Consider the following 24,042-nt stretch of genomic DNA (forward strand, 5'->3'; position numbering starts at 1 on the left):
GTTCTGGCATAACACTTCAGGTCGGACAAAGTTATCTGCGCTTAGGAAAATGTCCAAATAAGTACAGAAACAGGTCTCCTGTTCTCTTGAAATTTCCTGTTGCCACTGGAAACCATGCAATGAGAGATTTCAGTATTAAAATGACCTAAAACTGGATCCAATAGTTTAAATAGGACTTCTAGAAGCAAGCTGCCCAGGCTATTGCCCACAATTTTGATATGATTCCTTTTCTTCCTTCCTTCCTTCCTTCCTTCCTTCCTTCCTTCCTTCCTTCCTTCCTTCCTTCCTCTCTTTCTTTCTTTCTTTCTTTCTTTCTTTCTTTCTTTCTTTCTTTCTTCCTTTCTTTCCTTCTTCTTTTCACTTCCTGGGTACGTTTATACATGCCAAAATGAAAGCAATACAACTACAAGGGCACAGCGATGCTCCATGTTCCTATCTAACAGAGCTTGCTGAGGTTTACAGCCAGACTGATGTTCCAGCCGATGTGTACTCCAAAGTAAAACTGGCTAATGATGACCACGAACAGGTGCAGGACTCGAAGTTTTTACTTCTTTTATCATCACTCCTGATTTCATAAATGATGAAGCCCATCAACCCCATTCCTATCCAAATCTCCTGGTAAATTTGGGTATAATAGGACTTCATGAAGACCCAAACATTTTTAACAAAGCTTTGAAGCATCTCAGCACAGGACCTCTGGCTCAGGACGCCCCATCTAGTCGGCCAACAACTAGGAAAACGTCATTGAGTGATACGATTCCTCTTGAGGATGTAAAATTGCAATGTCTTATTTAGCTTCATTGTCTTAACCAGTATCTAAGAAAACGTCCACTAATCTTTCTGAATCCTCACAACAGACAAATACAACTGATTATTCTGTCTTAAATGTTATTTTTATTTCCATAACCTAATTGACTCTTTCATTAGTCAACTTTATTTGACAGTTCAAGGTTTATTAGAATTTGTAGAAACCTAGAATGTTCCTGCAAAAAAAAAAAAAAAAAAAGCCTACCCATCCAGATGTAATCTTACTCAGACTTTTACAAAAGTTTAAATGTTTTTCCATCAAATTGGTGATAGAGTTATGAAACTTTTTAAGTTGAATTTATATGATCTCAAAGAAAAAAGCTTATTCTGAACACTGTTTTATCCCAAAATTAAAGTCAGAAATGTCCTACTCAAAATCATCTCATCTTAGAAGAATTGAAGTCAAAATGCCTTAAAAGACAGGCAGGGTACATCTATATGAATTTTTCTATATTTCTTTGTGTCATGTATTGCTGAGTAAATCCATTCATTCTGAAAGATCTAGCCAAATGAGTTCCACCAAATCAATATGCTGGTAGTAATCCCTAAGTTTCCAAAGATTTCTCAGAACATCTGGTAGAGTAGAAAGCACGTATATGCCAATTTCAATTCATGTACCTCCTGGATTAATATCTAAATCTGGGAACTGGTAAATACCTAATCCTCAAATTTAACTGTGTAAAGTCTTTAATGATTAGGGCTTAGCAAACCATTTAACAACAGTTACCCTGAAAATACAAAGGGAAGAAAAAAAATGAAGAACATTTCCAAAATTCTAAGACCAGTGTCTATTCTTTTCGGAATCCATTTAGACAAAATAATGAATGAATTCAAATGTATCTATATCACCTTTCCCACTTTGTAGAGAAAGAATCCTTTGTGTGAACTTAAAGCCTGCTTATCTTGGATGCTTGATAGTTTTAGCATATCCATTACACAATTAAAGACACAAGATAAAATGTCTTTAGGACTGATAGCACTTTGAAATAAATTTACTTGAAAGCACTATGCAATATTTTACGAAAACCAATGGGTGGAAAAGTATTCAAGAAACCTGGAGACTGAATATTTCACCCTTGAAATGTGGAGAAGGGGGCAAAGAAACAAGAGACAGGGTTGTTGACTTCAATTTGTTGATAGCTTACAAGTTCAGCTAAACTTAGTTTTCTTCTTTTGGATATTTATTTACGATCCTGTGATCTGTCCTATAAAAGGGGGAGTTTTATGTTTCATGTAAATGATTATGGAAAATGTCTAAAAGACCTCAGAATAAAGGAAATGTCTACTTTATCCCATCCCTGCCCTTAACTTATACACATGATGCACAGAGATGCAAGGCTAGTGCAAATGAACAAGGTTCTAATTGATTGATTGATTGATTCATTCATTCATTCATTTATTCAGTCAGGTGTTCCATAAATACATGTTCTCAACTTTTATGCATATGAACTAGAAATAAAATGGTGAATTAAAATGACATGGTTTTCACTTTGGTAGAATTTAATAGAGAAGATAATTATAATAAAGCAGCCATATGCAAACTATAGATTTAAGATTTCAGTCTGTGCTCATTGGTGCAAAGAGAAAGTAGACAGTGAGTTTATCAATGTACCTGATTTAGGTGAGGGGGGCCTAGGCAACAAAGTCTTACCGTAAGAAATGAAGTTTTAGCTAACATTTCAGAAACAAAGAAGTTTTATTTTGTTTTGTTTTCTTGTCTCTAAAATAGGTAAAAGTTGAACATGCAGAGGTTTAATGCCAGGATTTCTTTTCAGAATCAGGGGAAATTCAGATGAATTTATTCTGCTGCAATATGGGAAATCTACAGCATTTGTGCACAGAATACACACAGGGTAAATTGCTTTGGGCAAACTGCTACAAGTCCATTAAAGAAGATTTATCTTTCCTTCTTTTCTTCTCCTTTTCTCTTCTTTTACATTTGGTTCCCCATGTAGCCTGGTTCTTAAGACTTTTACCTAATCTCTCAGCTTCAACTGTTATCCCTATGTGGCTGATTCTTAAATCTATGATTTCAGCCCAGACCAGTCTTTGTGATTTCAAAACTTCCTGATGGATGTTTTTATTTGAATATCCTTTTCTTTCCTTAAATATTATACATCTGATGAAAACTTCTCATTTTTCCCTCCATCCTTATCCCAGATGGTTGTCTAATAGTTCTGAGTCTGGAAAATTTAGGATAATATGGACCCTTCTCATATTCATTCATTCTCTGCCCCCCATCCTCTGTGTATGCATATGTGTGTATGTGTTCACATACATAGGTGTGTGATTTCCTTGATTTTCATTAAGATTTTCTATCTATGTGTGCCACTGCAATTGATATAATGCAATTTTGGTTCTTAGTTTTGGGTTTTGGTTGACTTTTACATAAATGGAATCATTATCAATTGTATTCATTTAATATTTAACCAGTCTGTTGGGAATAGCTCTAATTTTTCATTTTCCTTGCAGTATAGAATTGCATGCATATAGCACAACTATCTGATCCATTCTAAAATTGTTGGACATTTCAGTTTATGGATATCACAAATAATATTGTAAAGGTTATTTTTATGTCCCTTAGTGATATGAATGATGAAAATGTCCTTGTCCGTGCAGTCCAAAATGGTAGCCATTCATCATATATCATATAGGAACATCTAATACTTGAAATGTGGTTAATATAACTGAATTTTTAGTTTGATTTTATTTAAATTTAAATTTAAATCACCACATGTGGCTACTGGATGTTGTAGGGACAGTACAGCTCTATGGCATATACCTAGGAATTGAATTTCCAGGCTACATATTATGTTCATTTTCAAATTTCCTAGATAATGCCACATAATTTTCCAAAATGGTTGCAAAAATTCTCACAATAATGTAGCAAATTTCCAATTAGTTAACATCTTTGCCAGAATTTGGCTTTGTCAGGCATTTACATTTTTCTCAATCTGATCAGTGTAACATGGTATTTCACTGAGGTTTAGTTTTCATTTTTAGAATTGCTAATGAACTGATATGTTTTCAATTGTTATTTACTTTCTTAAGTGTATGCATACTCATGTGTGTGTATAAAACACAGGTTGGATATTTTTTTTTCTTTTTTTATCTTTCTCTTTGGTTGTTTAGTTTCTTTTTTTTCCCATAAAGGTGATATTCCAATATATTCTAGGTATTAATTCTTTCTTTCCTTCTATTTTTCTTTATTTTCTTTCTTGCTTATTTTCTTTCTTGCTTGCTTGCTTATTTTCTTTCTTTCTTCTGTTTCTTTTTTTTTTTTTTGATAACATATGCTACAAATACCATTTTATTCCTCTCTTTGGATTCTCTCTCCACTCTTCACATGTGTATTTAATGAGTGAAAGTTATTTTTAATATAAGCAAGTATATAAATAAGTTCCTATTAAGTAGATATATGTTTGTACTGAGTTTCTTCAGATCTTTAAAACGTATAAGTTCCCAGAAACTTAGCCCATGCCATCCCAACAATGCCTCATTTCTCATCTACACTGTTTTCTCTTAATTGTATATTTTCATTACTCCCTGTGTCTCCCTCTCTTTCACTCAAGCTATATCCTCTTTGTCAGCAGGATAAGTTCTGTTAAGCTAACTGAAGCACATGAGGAAATTTTAAAGCCCACAGAACTAGCCTATTATCACACTCAAAGTACGGTATGATCTTCATGGATCTGGGATTTACTAGAACTAAGAGATCCAAGAATTAACTAGTCTTGAACACATTCATTGGTTAATATTATCAGTGAGTCTTCTATTGCTTCTGTCTGCAACTCTTTTCAAGTGTATGATTCATTCTAGCTCCATGGACTGTCTTCTGAGAGATGGGTTCCTCTAATCAGAAAGTTTATTCAATCTAAAATAAATAAATAAATAAATAAATAAATAAATAAATAAATAAGTCATGGCCTTAGAATCCTTGAAATTTAATCTCTAGTCTGAGCAGGACAATTATTGTCCCAAAAAAGTTGGGATTGTTGCTTGGCAAATAATCCATTTGTCTCCGTCTCCCACTCAGAGTACAGAGTACATCCCTGTACTGTTGATTTGGGGCTTGAATATTTGACTTGCTTTGATTAATGCGATGTTAATACAGGTTTTCCAAACAAAGCTTTTGAATAAGTTTGTGATTTTGTTTTCCTCTATGAGAAGCATATGCCCAAGATAGCCACATCCCCTTCAGTCTGGAGCCCAGAGCAAAACCAGTTGCAGCCTACTGGGAGACAATGGATTACAGTGCAAAGCAGCATAACCCAGTCAAACCAGTCCTAGGTCAAATGAACCACATCAGCAGAATGAAGGATTATATTGAAAACGACTGAGATTTGGAATAGCTTGTTAGTCAATTATTGCTGTTAGTACTATAGCAGCAACTAACAGTAATAACACTAATACTAATAACTAATACCGGTTAATTTTAGAGAGCGACTTGACTACACATGAGGTGCTCCTGATCAAACATTTCTGAGTGTGTTTGTGAGGATGTTTCTGGATATAGGCATTTTAATTGGTGACTTAGTAAAATAGATGTCCCTCTCCAATCGGGTGGGTATCCCCCATTGTTTTGAGACTCTCAATAGAACAAAAAAGCAGAGGAAACTTCCTGCCCTCCTGCTTAAGTTTGTACTTTTCATCTCATCTTCTTGGCTTTTAGACTGAGATTGAACCATTGTCTCCCCTGGTCTTCAGGACTTTGGACTTGGACTGAATTATATCCCTAGCTTTCCTGGGTCTCTAGCTTGCTCAGCAATCTGTGGGACTTCTCAGCCTCTATAATTGCATGAGCTAATTTGTTGTAATAAATCTCCTTTAATATGTATTGTTATAAATATGTATGTAAATATATTATAAATAAAATATCATATTTTAATACAAGTACACATGTATTATATATTATATATTGTATTATATAATATTATATATAATATATATTATAATGTTATAATATATATTATATTATATATATTATATATATATATATATAAAAATAGGTAGGTATACACCTACTGATATACCTGTTGATTCTATTTCTCTGGGTAACATCTGTACAGATGTAGGACAGTTATAGCTGATAGTTTTGAGGCCTCTGTTATCTATATTCTTTTATCAGATTCATTTGTTCAACCTTTCCTCTTTGAGTACTGGCCTCTCTTCCCCTTAGACCCACATTAATCTATGTATTTGTTCATTATACAGAACTCTTAAAGAAGAAAATATCTTTCTTAATTTCTTAGGAGAAGAAAAACACAAGCTGCAATAACACATGAAGTCAAAAAGCGCCTGATAAATTCTTCTGTAATGTAAAATATGAAATCAAAGCAACACAAAATGTCTGTTAGTCAAACAAATCTTATTGCTATAAACTGACTTTGCAGTATATGTCTACAGTGGGAACACTTCAGTCAATCCAAATTTTAACTTAGTTTTGGAACTTGTTATATAGTTGCTGGTTCACCCTGTGCTTTTTAAATCTGAGTTTTGTCAACAACTTCTGTATTTACTGATTGTTGTCTTAGAGATGCTAACTGGAACTCCCAGTCTTCTCTACACAGATCCATTCAGATCTGATATAAATACCAAATGTAACTATCCCAGTCACGTCAGAGAATTTCTTTAGTTGCTTCTCTGCTATTGACTTCCTATCTTAACTTTAAGAAATAGTCTCTCAGTAAATTTTTGGAGAGAATTTCCCTCTAGGGAAACATTTTTGTTTACCCTCTGAGAGCTTCCTTTTTCCCTCTGTTAGATTTCTCTGAGCCCAAGAAATCTTCACTGATTTTGTCATGAATAAAATATCTTCCTCTTTCCTTGTTCCACATTTGAAAGCTGTTAGTTCCAGATATATTATTCTGGTTCCATTTCTGTTTCCTTTCACATAAGACTAGTTTGGCCTTCAAGTTCTCCAAGTAGTTTCCTGCTTTTCTTCATTTGCTGATACTTTCTGGTTTTCTCACTGACATTTCTAAAGCTAAGTATCTATCATGCTACAATTTTCTGTTCATGAGAGGTTGTAAATAATCGTATTCTACAATAGAACCTTCAGTACCGAACATATTAGAAGTAATATATGCGTGATGTTTGGCAATTTATTTAATATCTCATGCCTCCAGTGACTCATATGTTAGATGGAGATAATAATAGTATGTGCATACTTCACAGGGTTCTTCTGGGAAATAAATGTGATAGTTTATGTATATCACTTGGAATAGTCAAGACATTTGAAACATTCACTAAAATGTCACTGCTAATATTACTATCCTTATTCAGGTGCTGTGAGGAGTAAATGAGATATTCCATGTAAAACATTTAGCATAAAAACTGGCCCATTATAAGTACTTTTGAATATTAATTCCTATTATTAAAATTAAAAATACTTTGCCTACCATTCAAGGTCTGCAACCATTTCCAGATACCTCTGGCTCTCAAACCTGAGATTCTTTGTTAAAAATAATCTCCTTATTTAAAGTAACAGACACACACATTGAAATATTACCCTTACCCTCTCAAGTTTGTCTCATAGTATATTATAATTTGAGATCCAAATCACTCCTGCTCCTTTCTTTTTCTTTTGAGATATAAATGACCTATAACATCTTATTAGTTTTATTAGTTTCAGATGTACAACATGATTCAACATTTTTACATATCACAAAATGATCATCACAATAAGTCTAGTTAGCATCCTTTAGCACACATTTTTTTTCCTTGTGAATCATGCTTTCTTCTCACTAATAAAATATAAAGAGGAAAAAAAAAAGATGAAATCCAATAATCCAAACTACTGGCTCTGTTATTGCACAGGCAGATTTCCAATATCCCCTAACCTACAGTGCTTCTTAATAAAACAGGTCAAAGACCACAGAGTGTTAAAGCCTCTTTCTCTACGCATAAAAAGTAGACCATGAGAAGTGGAGCAAAGTTGATCTGCATGGTAGATTCAATCCAGTTAGCCACTATTCAGTGCCTTGGAGTATTGAACATTTGATTAGCATCCAGTTTCTGGCAGGAGAGTTAATGTAATAGAACCCATGACCTTACAAGTCAGTGATCCTATCTGCTGATAAACATGCATCCCAGTTAACACCCTAGATTCTAACCATTCAGATTACATTGCTCCTACTTTGTGGAAGAGTGAGGGGTGAAAAGACTATGATTATTATGTTCTTTTCAAAACTCTCCTTGTTCAGAATGAAGTAGATTACATTCCTTTTATTTTTATTTCTTATTTATTGTTATCTTGAGAGAGAGACAAAGTGTAAGTGGGAGATAGGGGCAAAGGAAGAGAGAGAAGCTTAAGGAGGTTTCACACTCAGCATGGAGCCTGACCCAGGGCTCAATCCCATGACCTTGGGATCATGACCTGACTTGAAATCAAGAGTCGAATGGTCAACTGACTGAGCCACCCAGGTGGCTTTTTTTATAACATAAGAGGAAAATAAGCATTCTTCTCAATATTTACCAGGTTATATTATAATCCTTTATTTCTATAACATATCTCACTATATACTTTATTCTTATGTCTTAGTAATTACTAAAGTATCTGGCCTAGAGCAGAGAATCAATAATTGTTGAGGAATAAATAAATATATTGATGTTGAAATAGTCACAGTTTGCTGGAACCTGCTGTGTAAATTAATCAGGTTTTATCTTTTCAACTTCTTTTGTTCAAAAATTATTTTGCATTTTAAAATCTGTGGTAATGAACAAAGACCGTTATGTGGCTCACTGAAATTCTTTTAACTTTTAATCTGCTTATAAGTGAGAAGAGTGGTTTGTAACATCATTGAAGAATACTGTGAATTCACATCATTAACACTAAAAAGAGACCACAAGATATTAGATGGTTCATAAAATAATATATATACAAGCATATGCTTTCTGAGAAAGCCTTCATATTAGGCTATACCAAACCACATTAATAAGAAATTTTGAAACAGAAAGGAGAGTGCTGAAAACATTAGGAGGAGTTTTATGTCTAAAAAATAGGTGCAGATTCATACACACAAACACTAACAATTCTACTCGACTCCTTATGTTCCATTTAAAGAAACTTCCTTAGACTCAAACTCTGTGAGAGTAAGCATGCTCAGATCAATCAGCTCCATTCTCATTTTCTTTAAGAAAATCAACCTGTATGCAATAGACGGCCTGGTCTGCTGTCCACCAGTTTTTTAATGGGTTAGAAAATTTATTTAGTGTCCGTTGAGCCATATATTTCAAACTAATATGTATCACTAATAAAGATAATAATCTCTACTCATGCTTTGTATCTATTAGTTAATTCCAAAACTATGTGAAAAAATTCATGCTTTTTGAAAACTTTCAGTATCTTAAACACATACAAATGTACACACACACATACACATACATATATTCATATATATTATATGTTGTATATTGTGGTTGTGTGGTGTATGTGTGTGTGTGCCTATGCACACAAATACTTCTATTGAATTGATTTTATTATTTCTTAATTATTAAGGTATTCTACACCAAACTAAAATGTTTTTCTTTGGTTTTATAATTTATACTGTGTACTCAAAGCTTCAAAGCTTGCAGTCCTGTGGTGTGTGTATGCATGTGTGCACGCGCGCGTGTGTGTGTGTATTTTATATTCTGCAGTATTTTATGCTGAATTCTACTATGATTTCAATTAAGTTGTTTTATTTCAAAGTTTTTCAGAAATATCGTATACCCTAATTTTTTAAAACAGGAGAAAAGAAAGCAAAACCTGGGGTCCTAGTGGCACATTGGTGGTTGCTCTGGCAGGGTACCCATTTTGGTTTTTCTTCCCGAACATGCTCTCGGACTGGTGCTATTCTCCTTGATTTACCCCAGATGAACTTTTTTTTTTTTAACGTTTATTTATTTTTGAGACAGAGAGAGACAGAGCATGAACGGGGGAGGGGCAGAGAGAGAAGGAGACACAGAACTGGAAGCAGGCTCCAGGCTCTGAGCCATCAGCCCAGAGCCCGACGCGGGGCTCAAACTCACGGACTGTGAGATCGTGACCTGAGCTGAAGTCGGACGCTTAACCGACTGCGCCACCCAGGCGCCCCGACCCCAGATGAACTTTCAATTTCTTCTATGGTCTATGCTGCTTGAGCAGATTCTGCGTTACTCATTCTTTCCCGGTACATCTCTTGTTTTTGATACATTATTAATATTAATATTGCATTATAAAAATTCATTGTTCTGTACAGTAGATTAGACATACCAACTAAGATTCTCTTCCAGACAGACATAAAATCTAGCAAAATAGGTTTGTTGCAAGAGCAAAAAACTGAACAAAAGTAGTATTTGTGCAGATAACACTGTCTAACTAAGTAACATAAAGTTGTGTCCTCAGCTAAAAGGACTTTCTGCTTGTTTAGTTAAAATATCAAAGTCCGTAAAAAATAAAGTAAAATGAAATAAAATTAATAATCCTGTTAAGGATGACAAATGCAAAGAGAATGATAACACAGATGATATTTTAATGTTTAAGTGGAAAATTTTATACCCTTCAAGATCTGTAGGTTTATGTGATATTTCCAAGAAAGGTGTGTTTTAAACATTTGGGGAATTTGTATTTAATTTGTAATAATTTAACAAAAATTTGGGCATTTATGTGATATTGCTAGTTTGAAAAAAATTCCTAAGTTTACTCCAATTCCACGTTGATTCCACAGCATTTCATACTGTTTATTCCAGCCCGGATATTAACTTACTGGGTGACCTGTAAGAAATTTTTAACTTCTCTGCATATGTCAAAATAGAAATAATAATAATATTAGCATGCAATTAAAAATTCATGTCTGGGTATAAGCAATAAATAAGCTTATATTAAGCCACCAGGGGCTGTAAAAATCATTTTACCCCAGCTTTTAAAAAACTCTGTGTTAGGGGGGGCGCCTGGGTGGCTCAGTCGGTTAAGCATCGGACTTCAGCTCAGGTCGCACTCCATGAGTTCAAGCCCCACGTCGGGCTCTGTGCTGACAGCTCGGAGCTTGGAACCTGCTTCAGATTCTGTGTTTCCCTCTCTCTCTGCCGCTCCCCTGCTCATGCTCTGTCTCTCTGTGTCTCAAAAATAAATAAAAAAACATTGAAAAAAATAAACCTTTAAAAAAAAAAAAACTCTGTGTTAGGGTACCTGGGTGGTTCAGTCTGTTAAGCATCTGACTCTTTTTTAGGCTCAGGTCGTGATCTTGCAGTTAGTGAGTTTAAGTCCCACATTGGGCTCTGTGCTGGCAGTGTGGAGCCTATTGGGATTCTTTCTCTGTACCTCTCACCCCATCAAAATAAATAAATAAGCATCTAAAAGTTCTGTGTTGATCTCAGGAAAAAATATGTAACGTACAGGGGAAGGATATAGAGCACTACAGAGAAGCCAGATACCAATATACTGTAAGTGATGTGAGTGTTTTAACCTCATGCATTGGTTTATGAACATGTAATGATGGCAAAGGAGTAGATCACATGTTGGGTTACTTGAAAAGATTAAGTAGGGGGCGCCTGAGTGGCTTGGTCAGTTGAGCTCTGACTTGGGCTCAAGTCATGATCTCACAGTTTGTGAGTTTGAGCCCCATGTCAGGCTCTGTACTGACAGCTCAGAGCCTGGAGCCTGCTTTGGATTCTGTGTGTGTGTGTGTGTGTGTGTGTCTACCCCTCCCCCACTCACACTCTTTCTCTCTCTCTCTCTCTCTCTCTCTCTCACACACACACACACACACACAGGTAAGTAAACATTAAAAAAAAATTAAAAAAAGAAGAAAGAAGAAAGAAAGAAAGAAGAAAGAAAGAAAGAAAGAAAGAAAGAAAGAAAGAAAGAAAGAAAGAAAAGAAAAGATAAGGTATGGATTGCCCATGGGATCAACACCTGTAGGAAAGAGAAGAGACAGAATTTTTTCAGGTGGAACAACTGAACAATGAGGTCCAATGACAGTCAGCCAACCCCTAGGAGCTCTATGGTTAGCATGGATCTTCAGAGTTATCCTGAGTAGAAGCAAGAGTGACAGACTTTAACTTTTAATGTTTATTAGTTGTGGATACCTCCAGGAAGGCAGTGTGCCTTTGACTAAGGTGGCTCTCCTCACTGAGCCAATTCTTGAAATAGCTAACAGCTGAGGGGTGTTCACCAAGAGCAGGTCCAGAAGCTAGAGAAGAGTTCTTCTAAATAAGAATCTTGGTTTGCTGTACAATGTTCATGACAGGTTGGCTATAAGATGTTAATTCTGTGTTTTCAATGTTTACTTAGTTTTGAGAGAGAGAGAGAGAGAGAGAGAGAGAGCAAGCGGGTGAGGGGCAGAGGGAGACACACAGAATCTGAAACAGGCTCCAGGATCTGAGCTGTTAGCACAGAGCTCAATGTGGGGCTTGGGCTCATGAATGGTGAGATCTTTACCTGAGCCGAAATCGGATGCTTAAACAAATAAGCCACCTAGGTGCCCCAAGATGCTAATTCTTTATGAAAATCATATGGAGTGGAATTTCCCACAGTACAAATTAAAATCTTCTTAGGAAATCATAGGAAGAGTATGACTACGTGAATGACAACAATGACTTTTTTAAGTGAAGGTCCTAAAGGACCAAAAATAAACCGTAAGTCTTATTTTATCTATAACTCCATGTGAAATATTTCAATATAAAGGGCATATGTATATGCCCAGTATTCATATAGATATAAAGACATAAATAATGATAAATGGATACAGATACAAATCATTGCCATACTGGTCTGATCTGATATTTTAAAGGACCTAGTTACAAATTCTACTCAAGATATAAATACTGGAACTCCCTTTCTAAACAGTCAACATTAAAGAGCTTGTAAATTAACACAATGATAATTAGAAATGATTTTTCATTTGCAAAATAAGCAGTAGTAATATTATTCAGATAATAGAGAAATACTAGGAGAGATTTCCATTCTGATAAGAAAAGTGAAAATAATCTAGTGCACCTAACAGTCAACTTCAGAATGGAGTCCAAGGCTTATGACCCCACCCCTCCTTTGTTCAAATAATAGATAATTCTGTCCTCTGATACTTTCCAAAAGATAACTAAATCCTGAAAAGAGACCTTCTAGGCAAAGCACTTAGCTGATTGTCTGAAAGGCAGAGAATAGAGGTTTCACCAGGTTTGCAGTAAAGGTTGTATGGATATGTCTAGGTCTTCATGTATGCACACATGCTGTGTGCATGTGCTGTGTGCTATGACAAAATTTGATTTGAGACTTTTTATTATAACATACCTTGTGGTAGCAAGTTTTTTTGAAGAGAAAACATTCAGCTCCAACTCATGCAAAGCTACCAAAGGTTATTCAAATAGTCTCATAAATCTGAAAATCAAATTAGTTTAGGTCAGTTTGGAGTGCAAACTAACAAACAAATCAGATTGTTAACAGACTGAGTTAATATTTGAATACTAAAATGTAGAGTTGTTTTTTTTATGGAAGAATTGATATCAGAACTTCCATTATACACACTGACAGAAATCACAAAGCTATGTATTGCTGTCTTCCAATAAAGAATTTAAGGGACAGTTACAGCAAAGTTAAGCCACACACGCACACATACACACGCACACACACACAATGGTTGGTGAAAAATAAGTGAAACAATCTGAATTCAAACTGTAGCTAAAGACTGATGCCATTTTTTTTTTATAAAACATAGGGGGAAAGTGCTCATGTGTTTCTACTGAATAGAAATATCTATGGAAAAGGAAATATGAGAATAATAATGGAGGTCATATTTCAGGGATAGGATTACAACTGTTTCTTTAATTCTTGTTTTCATGCTTTTTATTTCAGAGTTTTCTTAGATGAGTAAGTATGACTTGTGTATTTTGTAAAAGTTATTGAATTTGAACTGAATAATGTATCTGAATTTGTTTTATTAATTAAACCATTGCCATCTCTTGGTCTCTCCCACTGACTTCACTAACATTCTTATCGTTCTTCTAGACCTCTTCTAAAATTCTTCAGCTGTGTTCTAAAAGCTAATCACATCATTTCCAAGCCTCACGTCCACTTTAATTAATCATCTCCTACTCTTTCATATGAACCCCTTATCAAAGCTGATCAACCCCTCTAGTTTCTTTACCCACCCTGCCTCCAATCCATATAAAACTGTAATTCTTTAAAGCACACCAGTCAGGTTTCAGCCATTGTTCAAGGGGTACAAAAAACTACACATCAAATCATTCATGGTAAATTTGAGAATATTTACACCTGCAACTTTCTCTATTATTTTCATACTCTGGAAAAAGAAGTTGGAAAGTTTCTGTATGTTTTATTTCAGGGAAAGTGAGAGTATTATTTAAAACTACATGGTTGACTTTTCTCGCCTTTACTCTTTTTTTTTTGTTGTTAATAGAAGAGTAAACTGAAAGTCAAAGAAATTATCTTACTTACTCATGTAGTGCTGGCCAAAAGCAGATTTTCTACTAAAATATTTATTGCCAATACTAAAATATACATTTTCATCTGGCACCCCAAATACAAGACGTTACAAGATAGTAAATCTAGATGTTAACAATATACAAGTATTTAATTAATTCAGGGCCAAACTATAAAACATTAATTAACAAAACAAATATTGAAAGTCATGTCCATTTTTGTAGCCTCTCTCTGTAGCATTTTTGGCCATAACGGGTTTATTTAATTTCAGAGGCCATGTCTTGTTCCTCTTTTCTACCTATTTAGCACAATACCTAGTATATTTTTGTTCAATAAAAGATCAGGGAAATATTGAAAAATTGAGGAAATGAAAAAATGAATGAATAAATGAATGGATGGATGTTCAAAACTATATAGTGCATCATATATTCAGGTGTGTAATTGATTTGTATGACTCTTTAAAAAAATTTTTTAATGTTTATTTATTTTTGAGAAAGAGAGGGTGGGAGGGGCAGAGAGAGAGACAGAGACAGAGGATCTTAAGCAGGATCTGCACTGACAGCAGAGAGCCAGATGCGAGACTTGAACCCCCAAACCATAAGATCACAACTTGAGTCAAAGATGGACGCATAACTGACCCACAGAGCCACCAGGGTGCCCCTGATTTCTATAACTCTATCTTTTTAGGTGCTATGCTGACATCAAATTTCAAGGTATTTCTAAAATTAAGATACATCAGAGAATTCTAATTACATTTATATTTGGTCTAAGAAAAAGAAAGTTAAATGAATAATGAGGATTATTTTTTCATCTTTCTTCCTATGTCATGAACGCAGCTGTTACTGCGCTTAATTATATCTCTGCTTGGTGTTCCTTATTCAGGAGTCTGAACACTGAATAACATGTGTGGTTCTAATGCATGCTTTATTTCTCATGATATCCCCCTTTGATTAGAATCCCTAAGGGTAATTATGACAAACAACAGAACACTGTTTGAAAGAAGAGATTTTATCTGAGACAAAATGACAACTGACATGTATTTCTAAATGGGAAAAAATAATTGAAAGAATAATGGTTGACAGAACATGTAGAACACATTTCAAGTGTTAATATGTTCACATTGATAAACTACCATTTTTCTTTGCTTTAGAGTATCCTACTTGATAACCTGTTGATGTGAATTGAGAGATAAAATACAAAAGTATCAATGGAGAGATGCTTTATAATATTAATACAAAATTAGATTTTTTGAATTTAGAAAAGCTCACCCACATAAATTTTGTTTAAATATGTTTATCACTGCAAACAATATTTGGAACAAAATATGTGAAGCAGTAGGTATTCTATGTAGACACAGCCAACTAATTTACACTAATCATGATAATTTTTAATAATTCTAAAAAAATCCAGGCAATGTTTTTCCTTCCATTTCTAGAAATCACATTTTTTCCTGTATTTCAAGAATATCCAAAATACTATAGGATGGTAAGTAAGAATTGCATTATCAGTGCATAGTAATCTAATTTTTTACCAAAATACTTGCATCATTTTAAGTATTTATGAGGACAATTATTTTATTTTGATTGTTATTGTGTGAATCACCTCAAAGTTACAGGCCACACAAATCAGTTACATGAATAAACTAGTAAATCCAGCATGTTAGGTACATTATTAACAAAGTATTCCAACTCTTCTTAAGTTATTATTAGGTGTTATTCATTTTAACATCACTTAGAAGAGAAATGCATCATTTTAGAAAGTAGAATAGAAGAAGACGGATGGAGAAAAAAAAATCATTCCAAATACCTATACAAATCATGGTTATATGTAATTTCTGTTTTACTTGTTTTATTATCTTTACCTTCGGACTTTAAGAGGCTACATGTACAACGGAAGGATGCTTCAAATTGTGGTTGATTATAATGGTCAACTATCTCCTCTATCTACAGTAATGCTTCTCTAGTGGGGAGCAGTAAATATTACATCCCTCTTGTTATACATATCACCACTGTCTGTGCTACAATTCCCATTTATAATCTCTTAAGTTCATTGCACAGAACACCACTGCCTCAGATATCCCACAGCATTCAGCCTAAGGTTCCTCATACATTGGAGCTCAGAAAATATTGAATACATGATTGACAAAATAAAATAATGTGCCATATTTTCACTGAGTTTTTGTTTTTATTTATTTATTCATGTAATTGTATTTGCAGAGAAGGAGAAGCAATACTATAAACTCTGAAAAGAAACTCTTTCTCCTTCTTGTCATAAATTTTATCTTTCAGTCCTTTTGGAGAATTTATGCATTGGAACACATCAAGTTATCACTTCTCCAGCATATTGTGTGAATTTATATTCCAAACTCTATATTTATTCCTCACAAGGCATACTATTAATTACATAAAAGATTCTATAACCCTCCCCAACACTTTGAGGTACCAGATCTTTCACAAAAGAGAAAAGACCACACTGAGAGATACTAAAGCTTCGTGCTAATAAGGATTAGTTTTAGCAGAGACTTTTTATTGTTCTCTTGTTCTAAACCACCCTCAAATGCAAGCAGTAGAAAAGTACAAAGGACAGAAACATTCAGAATGAGGAATGATGGTCAATCCACTAAAAAGGCAATATTTTAAGTCTAAGCCAGTGAAAGTGGATTATGTGAAGAAATGTAACCAAGTAGCAACTGCATATCAACTGAGATAGTTCTCATGAAGCAGATCGATAGACGCCTTCAATTTTCCAGCTTGTTAAGCTCTGTTACTAAGGGCAATTTATTTAAATTCCTTAAAACTCAATTTCTTCTGTAGAATGGGATAAGTGGTAATAGTTGCTTCTTAGAGTTCTTGTTTGTCTTTATAGAATTGCATGAAGTAATGCATTATAACATAGTACTCATTACCAAAATAGTGTTTATTAAATAAAATCATTAGAATTATGAAGTCTCAGTAGCCTGAATTTTAAATCAAGTACAAACACAAACCTTGAGAATATCGTTTGAAGATTTCAATCATCAGGCAGACATGATTGAATCTATGCTATGGTGGGAAAAATATGGGAAGTGACATAAAAACTGAAACGGGAATCAAAAAATCGTGTTGTGGTCCTAGATCTGATTATAATCAGATCGCTAACTTTGTGACCTTGAACTAAGCTACTGAATGTTTCTGGGCCTCATGTTTCCCAACTTAAAAATGAGAAGATTGGCCTAGATGGTTTCTGAGGACATAAACACTTTCCAAATGCTAGGCTTTATAAAACATCATTCTTGGATCATTTTCCCATGATGTCACTTGATACAATCACAGGATTGTGCTGGTCCCACAAATCCAAGAGGAGTGTACATAATCTGTAAGCTTGTGAGTAGGTTAGAACACAAGCAGAATGCTAAGTCTCCTGCAAACTCCTCAGAGTATTCATAAATCTGAATTCCCTGGGCCAGTTAACATTGGTAAGGTTCATTCTGCTCTTTGCTTTCACATTGCTTTTTAATTCTCTCATCAAAAGAACCATTCTTCCTTGCCATGGAGAAGAGATGAGGTTCAATAATATTCCTTTATAATGGCTTTCCTTTCTCCAACAGAAAAAGCCCTGGAATTTCAGCAAGAATAGCAGGTTGTGGAAAATTGTTTCTGTAAATATAAATATCTGGGGGAGAGAAATGTAATTATTTGCCCTTTACTGTGTAAAAAAAAAAAAAATGAAAACTGTGGTCTTTGTAACTTCTCAAAAAGAACCTTAAAGCCGTTTCCAGAAACAAAAAGAATGAGTAACATAAGATAGGTGCTCTATAATCATTTTAAGATGAAAAAAGGGGATGTAAATTGCTTAATAAATTATTATGTACATGTATACATTTTAAAGTTTTTTTTAAGTATGTCTATCCATATTATTTTAGTTTGACCCAGATATTGAGCAACAGGAGTATGTTAAGCTTACCTCTACTGGTCTGAGCTTTTTATTTTAAAACTATGCAGGAAAGAAAAAAAATGCAGGAAAAATCTTCCACAAATAAAATAAAAGCATTAAGATGAAATGCAAAGACATTTATGATACTACGTCAGGTCTAACAGCACCAAAATATCTAAAGACTCAATTCATGCAATATGGCTGCTATGGTATCTACTGCATGTTTCTCATGTTCTTATGTTGGTTTTGTTTTGTTTTTACCTTATCTCCTTTCCTCTTACACTTCTTTTTATTTTTGGTTTCTACTGTGAAATGATTTGCTCTGAATACTTTTTCTATGTAGCGCTTGGATTTTGCTCTACTCAACTTCCTGAAAAAATTCCTTGTATGTCTTATGTTAATCAAACCCCAGACGAGAGATTTGATTGGATAGATTAACAGAGTTTCCAAATCGGTCTTTCTCATAAAGCCATTGGCCTTCCTTTTATTTAACGTGACTTTTGGTCAGGCAACAATCTATAGTACAATCAAGTCTGAGGAAATCCTTCTGGAAATCAAATCCAAGGCATGGAAACCCACATTTAAGGAACTGCATCTGAGGCCTTGACCCAAAAGGGAGCCACAGGTGCAACAAGAATGTAGAAGACCATTCATCATACACTGCTAACACAGAATCTATTTTTTAATAAGAAAAGTACTAATGATTACTTTTAAAATATCTATGTGAACGTGCATACAACATACATACAAACATATATACTATGAACATTTATTTATATATTTAAGATGATGACAATTGTTGATGACATCTATTTGCACTTGATCCATTGATAACACTGTGTATTTTATCAATAAACAGATAGTTGGACAGATAGAATGAATAAGGAATAAAATAAAATAGCAGTGTTCTTAAAAATCCCCAATGTTACTTAGTTTTCCATACTCACATACATCTCATTATCTTCAACAGATAATTCTTGGAAAGCTAAACTTGAGGTGTTTTTTTTTTTCTTTTCCTTAGGGTGTGACTTTAATTTCATTTATTCACTAACTGGTTTCAAAAGTCATCACCACGTTGATCAGTCACTATGGTGAAATGTTGTAGTGCTTTATGTGCCAAAGGGTAATATATCACTTTTTAAATTAAAGCATTCATTTCTACAAGTACCTAAAAATACGCCCACAAATACACTATCAAGGGCAAAATAAATTCTTAGCAATTGCTTATTAAGTAAGAGTTGTCTGTCTTACTCATCTTCATAAAAAATATGCCCCTTCTTTCTACCGGCCTCATAACAAGTTTTGTTTTAAACAAGATTAATCAACACCATTTATGCAATTGAACAAATCAGCAATGATATTAATCCAACCTTTCAAGAATATTGTCTAAACTACTGAATCAACCAAAATTTATTTAAGCTACCTATTTAAAATGTCCCAGCCATTGGTTAGTAAACAGCTTACCAGTTCTAACTTTGGTGTCTCCTCTCTGATTGCCATGATAGTATCTGTAGAAATGCTATTTGTTCTGTTTGCTTTATTTGTAAATACTTAGAAGCCCAAAAGATCACTGTCTTTTCTGTTATTTCTATCAACCAAATGTTAAGACAGCTATAATACACTAAGAATGGCTTCTATGTAAAGCATCACCACTTAACTCAGTGTTGTTTTTAATTATGTGAAATAAAGTTTTACAAACATACTCATTTCCATAATTGAGGCCTAAATAAAAGATATATTTAGTTGAGGTGATTAATAGATGAAACTGGTAAACTTCTGAATTCCTAAAATTTAGGTTTCATCTTGGTTTCACCTACTCAACAAAAAACTATGTGTGTTTGGACAATTTGCTTAACGTTTTGGGTGCCTCCACATCCTCATGAGTGAATTTGGATAATAATAACATTCATTGTGATAATGTTTGCAACATGCGTTGTGCAATTCTTGGTAGTTCCTTAATTACTGTAAGCTCTTGCAGCATCAAAGAGATCAGACAAGAGGAATGACGCTTATTTTTCATGCCCATTTCCCAGGCTTCAACCGTGGTGGCCTTTTTCCCTGACCCACTGCAAGTGTCCTCCTCTACTGCTAAGATGTAAGTAGAGAGAGTCCAAAGCTAAAAAAGTAGGGTAATCATACAAGTGTCACCTTTAAATAGGGAGAGGAGGCAATAAAACGTGTTATTATTAAACAGAAGTTTGAGTGTTCAGATTCTCAGGCCACTTTTATTCTACAGGAAAAAACTTAAGCACTCAGTTACATAGAGGCGTTCAAAAGTCCCCATAGCACGGCTTTCAGGCTTGTTAATATTTTCCAACATGAGTGGTCAATTGAGGAAAGTGCAAATTAATATGCTGCCTTTAATTTTAATATGAATGCAGTGATGGGATGCAGGCGTTTGCTCAAGCCAGCTTGTAGTAGGCAGCTTGCAAGAGCCGATTTGTAAATATTCAGAAAATGTGTAAACAAGTTTTTAGACATAGTTATGTTTAAAAATTAAAGTATGTATCACAGCTCTGTAAATTAGATTTTTAAGTGTTTTAGATACTTGAAACTCGTGACGCCCCATTTATTTTACAATTTTTTTCCCTTACTTGTGCTCTTGTCTTTATACCTCTTGCGTGTCCGTAATGGTACGTTGCTGCCCAACTCTTTCCAGCCCTGTGTTAGGTCACCCACATCTCACTGGAAGCTTAAAATTGGCAATAATAGAAATATATACACCAAGGAAATCTGCAAACATTGCAAATCAGGATGTGTAATTGTTTTTTAATTGTGTAGACTTAAAAAAGTGGTGAGTGTTAACAATGGAGAGTAAACGAGTACTGTATCTTTGACCATTAACATTATGAATACATTCCCCCCACGGTAACTGGTCAATGCAGAATCCTATAAAACTTGGCCTTCAAGGCTATATTTGCATCTAACTCTGAAAGGTCATCCTTGTTCCACGGCTACTTATGACATTGGCTAAAGTTTCTGTTGCAAAAGCATCACAATTCTACTTGTCCTGTCAATATCTGCTTCTCTCATTCTTTTAGGGATGTTGTTCCCAAGAGTATTTCCAAGTAAGTTTACTGTATACAAACCCCTGAGCATCTGTTTCCTGAGAAACTCACACCAAGAGAATTGGTATCTGGAGTGATTTGAGGAAGCAAGTTATAATATGGGATTTTGCAGCAGGTTGACAATGAGGACACAGTCTTTGATGGCACGTGGAATATGGATAGCTCCAGGTATGTTGTCATGGTCCAGAGGTTAAAGTTGCAACTGGGGACAAAATAGGGTGAGACACCAGTGTAAGTGTATGAATTGTCAGGTGTAGTATCTCAGGACATTGAAAGGTCCAAGAGAACTAGTGATTGTATAGACTATGCAATTATATGCCTGTTGATGGACTCATTCAAGAAAATGAAAGATGGAAGGTAAGTAATCACCAGTTCATGGCAAAATGTGAAAAACAGAGGGAGTAACTGGTAGCATATAAAGAGATAATCCTCTCCTTCAGCAAGAGGGCAGAACAAAAATAAGAAGCAGTCCTAGGATTTAGTTAAAAGGGTAGCAAGTGTCAAAGCAGTTTAAATTCTCAAATCCAGCAAAATGTTAATGCCAAGATTAAGGTTTTATAAGAAAAAGTGGAAACTGTCCAAGTTGCAATGGGGCATGCAGATAGATGCAGTGAAAAATCATGAATCCTTTGATTCTTTGGAAATACTTTGGGTCTACCAAAGTGGCCAAGTCCTCTATATTAGTGCACCACCCCCGCCCCAAATTTAAAGACAATACAAAATCTCTATTTTAAAACAAAACTGCACTACTTCCCTGCCCTCCTGGCCACCGAAGAAGGAACTGGGATCAAGACACTATCGAATCTGGCTGAGAAAGTGTTCAGGCTGATGAAAGAAGAAAGAGGCTCTACACTGAAGAAGCAGCAGGACCTAGCCAAAATGTTCTGGCAAAAGCGAGGGGACCACAAATCAGATTGGATCTTGAGGATGCTGGGAAATAGTATAAAATTGGATAAATTCTTTATATGGCAGCACTCTCTTATCACACAGGATTTAACACCCCAACAAGGGTTTGGGGAGCGATACTAACATCCTGCTAAGAGGACTTTTGAAATCTTGGAGAAACAAATTTCCACAGTAAAATTGATAAGCCAGAAATGCATAGCAGATGGTAGAAGAAAGAATCATAAGAATCAGATAAGTAGGGTTATTAGAATAAATATACTAACAAAACCCATCCAACTACTCTTTTTGATGGGATGATGCAGTGGGTATTCTGTTTACTAAAGCAATAAGGATGCAGTGTTGAAAAGAAAGGTAGCCTCTCTTACATGTTTGTTACCCTTTTTAAAATCGTTCCATGGTTCCTGGATATTCTTTTTAGTATTATTTTTATTTTTCTCTCTTGGCATTTTAGTTTGGGGGAGTTTCTATTGATTTATCTTTAGGCTCCTTGATTCTTTCCTTCTCTATGTCCAGTCTACTGATATACATATCAAAAGCATTCCTCATTTCTGTTGAGGTACTTTTTTTTTAGTTATCTCATTTTCTTTTGAACTTTTACTCAGAATCTCTAGCTCTTTGCTTACGTCGCCAGTTTGTTCTTGCACATTGCCATTTTTTTTTCCTTTAGATCCTGTTAGCATAGATCATAGTTGTTTTAAAATCCTATCTGATAATTCCACAATCTATCATATGTTAATCTATTTCTGATACTTACTTTGCTTCTTCAAACTCTATTTTTCTTCCTTGCTTTTTAGCATCACTTACAATTTTTTGTTGAAAATCACCCATGATGTATTGGACGATGGGAATGGAGAACTAAAGGAAAACTGTGCTCCTCTGTGTCTTGCCTACTTTTGATACTATTGTACCACACTTCTGACACCAGATGTGCAAGTTTTCTAAATACCAAATAGTTCTGCAACATCACAGGGATGTCCTCCAATTTAACTTAATTATGACACTATCTGGAATAGCGTCAGTCCCACAGCACTCCCTGTTCCCAACCCCACACTGCAGAAGCCAATCACGAATACAGGATGCAGATGGTAATCTATGCTTCAGACTGACCAAAGTTTCTCACAACCCTCTCCTTGGACTTGATTAATTTGTACAGTGGCTAGAACTCCGGAAAACAATTTACTTATTACTTACTGGATCCTTGGTGTATTACAAAAGATTTTAGAGGATTCAAAAGATGAGCCATATGAAGAGATACATAGGGCAAGTTATGGGGTGAGAAGCATTCAACTCCCGTATCCTTTTCTGGCATGCCACCCTCTCCTCATTTCCACATGTTCATCAACCCAGAAGCTCTCTGAAGCTTTCCTTTTGGAGTTTTAAGGAGGCTTCATTGCTAAGCATGCTTGATTAATTCATTGGTGGTTGGTGATTGATTCAACCTCTAACCGTTCTCCCCTCCACTGAGGTTACAGAGTGAACTTGATTGAATCCTGGAGGAATCAGCTCCCATTCTGAGGGGCTTTCTTCTGGAGCTATTTGATGACCGTGTGTGTGTATGTGTGTATGTGTGTGTGTGTGTGTGTGTGTGTGTGTGTGTGTGTGTAAAGAAAACAAGATCTGTCATTGTCTTTATTACTTGGGAAACTCCAAGTGTTTTAGGAGCTCTGTGTCAGAAATGAAGGCAATGACCAAATGTGTGTGTGTGTGTGTGTGTGTGTGTGTGTGTGTGTGTATTTCTTATAAGTTGCAATATCACTAGAGGTAAATAGGCATTTACTGTGAGGTTTTATACTGATATGAAGAAGATTTCCACTGTGTTTACTGTTTGCTGTAGCTATAGGTGACAGAAGTTTCAATTTCCTCTAGTGTCCTTGTTTATGTTGACTTTGTGCTTCTCTATGCACTACTCCACTGAGAGATTTCTGCACCTTGCTGCTATTTCTGTTGTAT

At 34.9% G+C, this 24,042-nt stretch overlaps 1 pseudogene; it reads right to left on the reverse strand.

The window, feature by feature from the left end:
• Positions 1 to 506: 506 nt before the first annotated feature.
• LOC101096231 lies at positions 507 to 681 on the reverse strand (annotated as a pseudogene).
• Between the last annotated feature and the right edge of the window lie 23,361 nt (positions 682 to 24,042).

This window comes from Felis catus, chromosome B1 (assembly GCF_018350175.1).
Source record: "Felis catus isolate Fca126 chromosome B1, F.catus_Fca126_mat1.0, whole genome shotgun sequence".
Classification (NCBI taxonomy): domain Eukaryota; kingdom Metazoa; phylum Chordata; class Mammalia; order Carnivora; family Felidae; genus Felis; species Felis catus.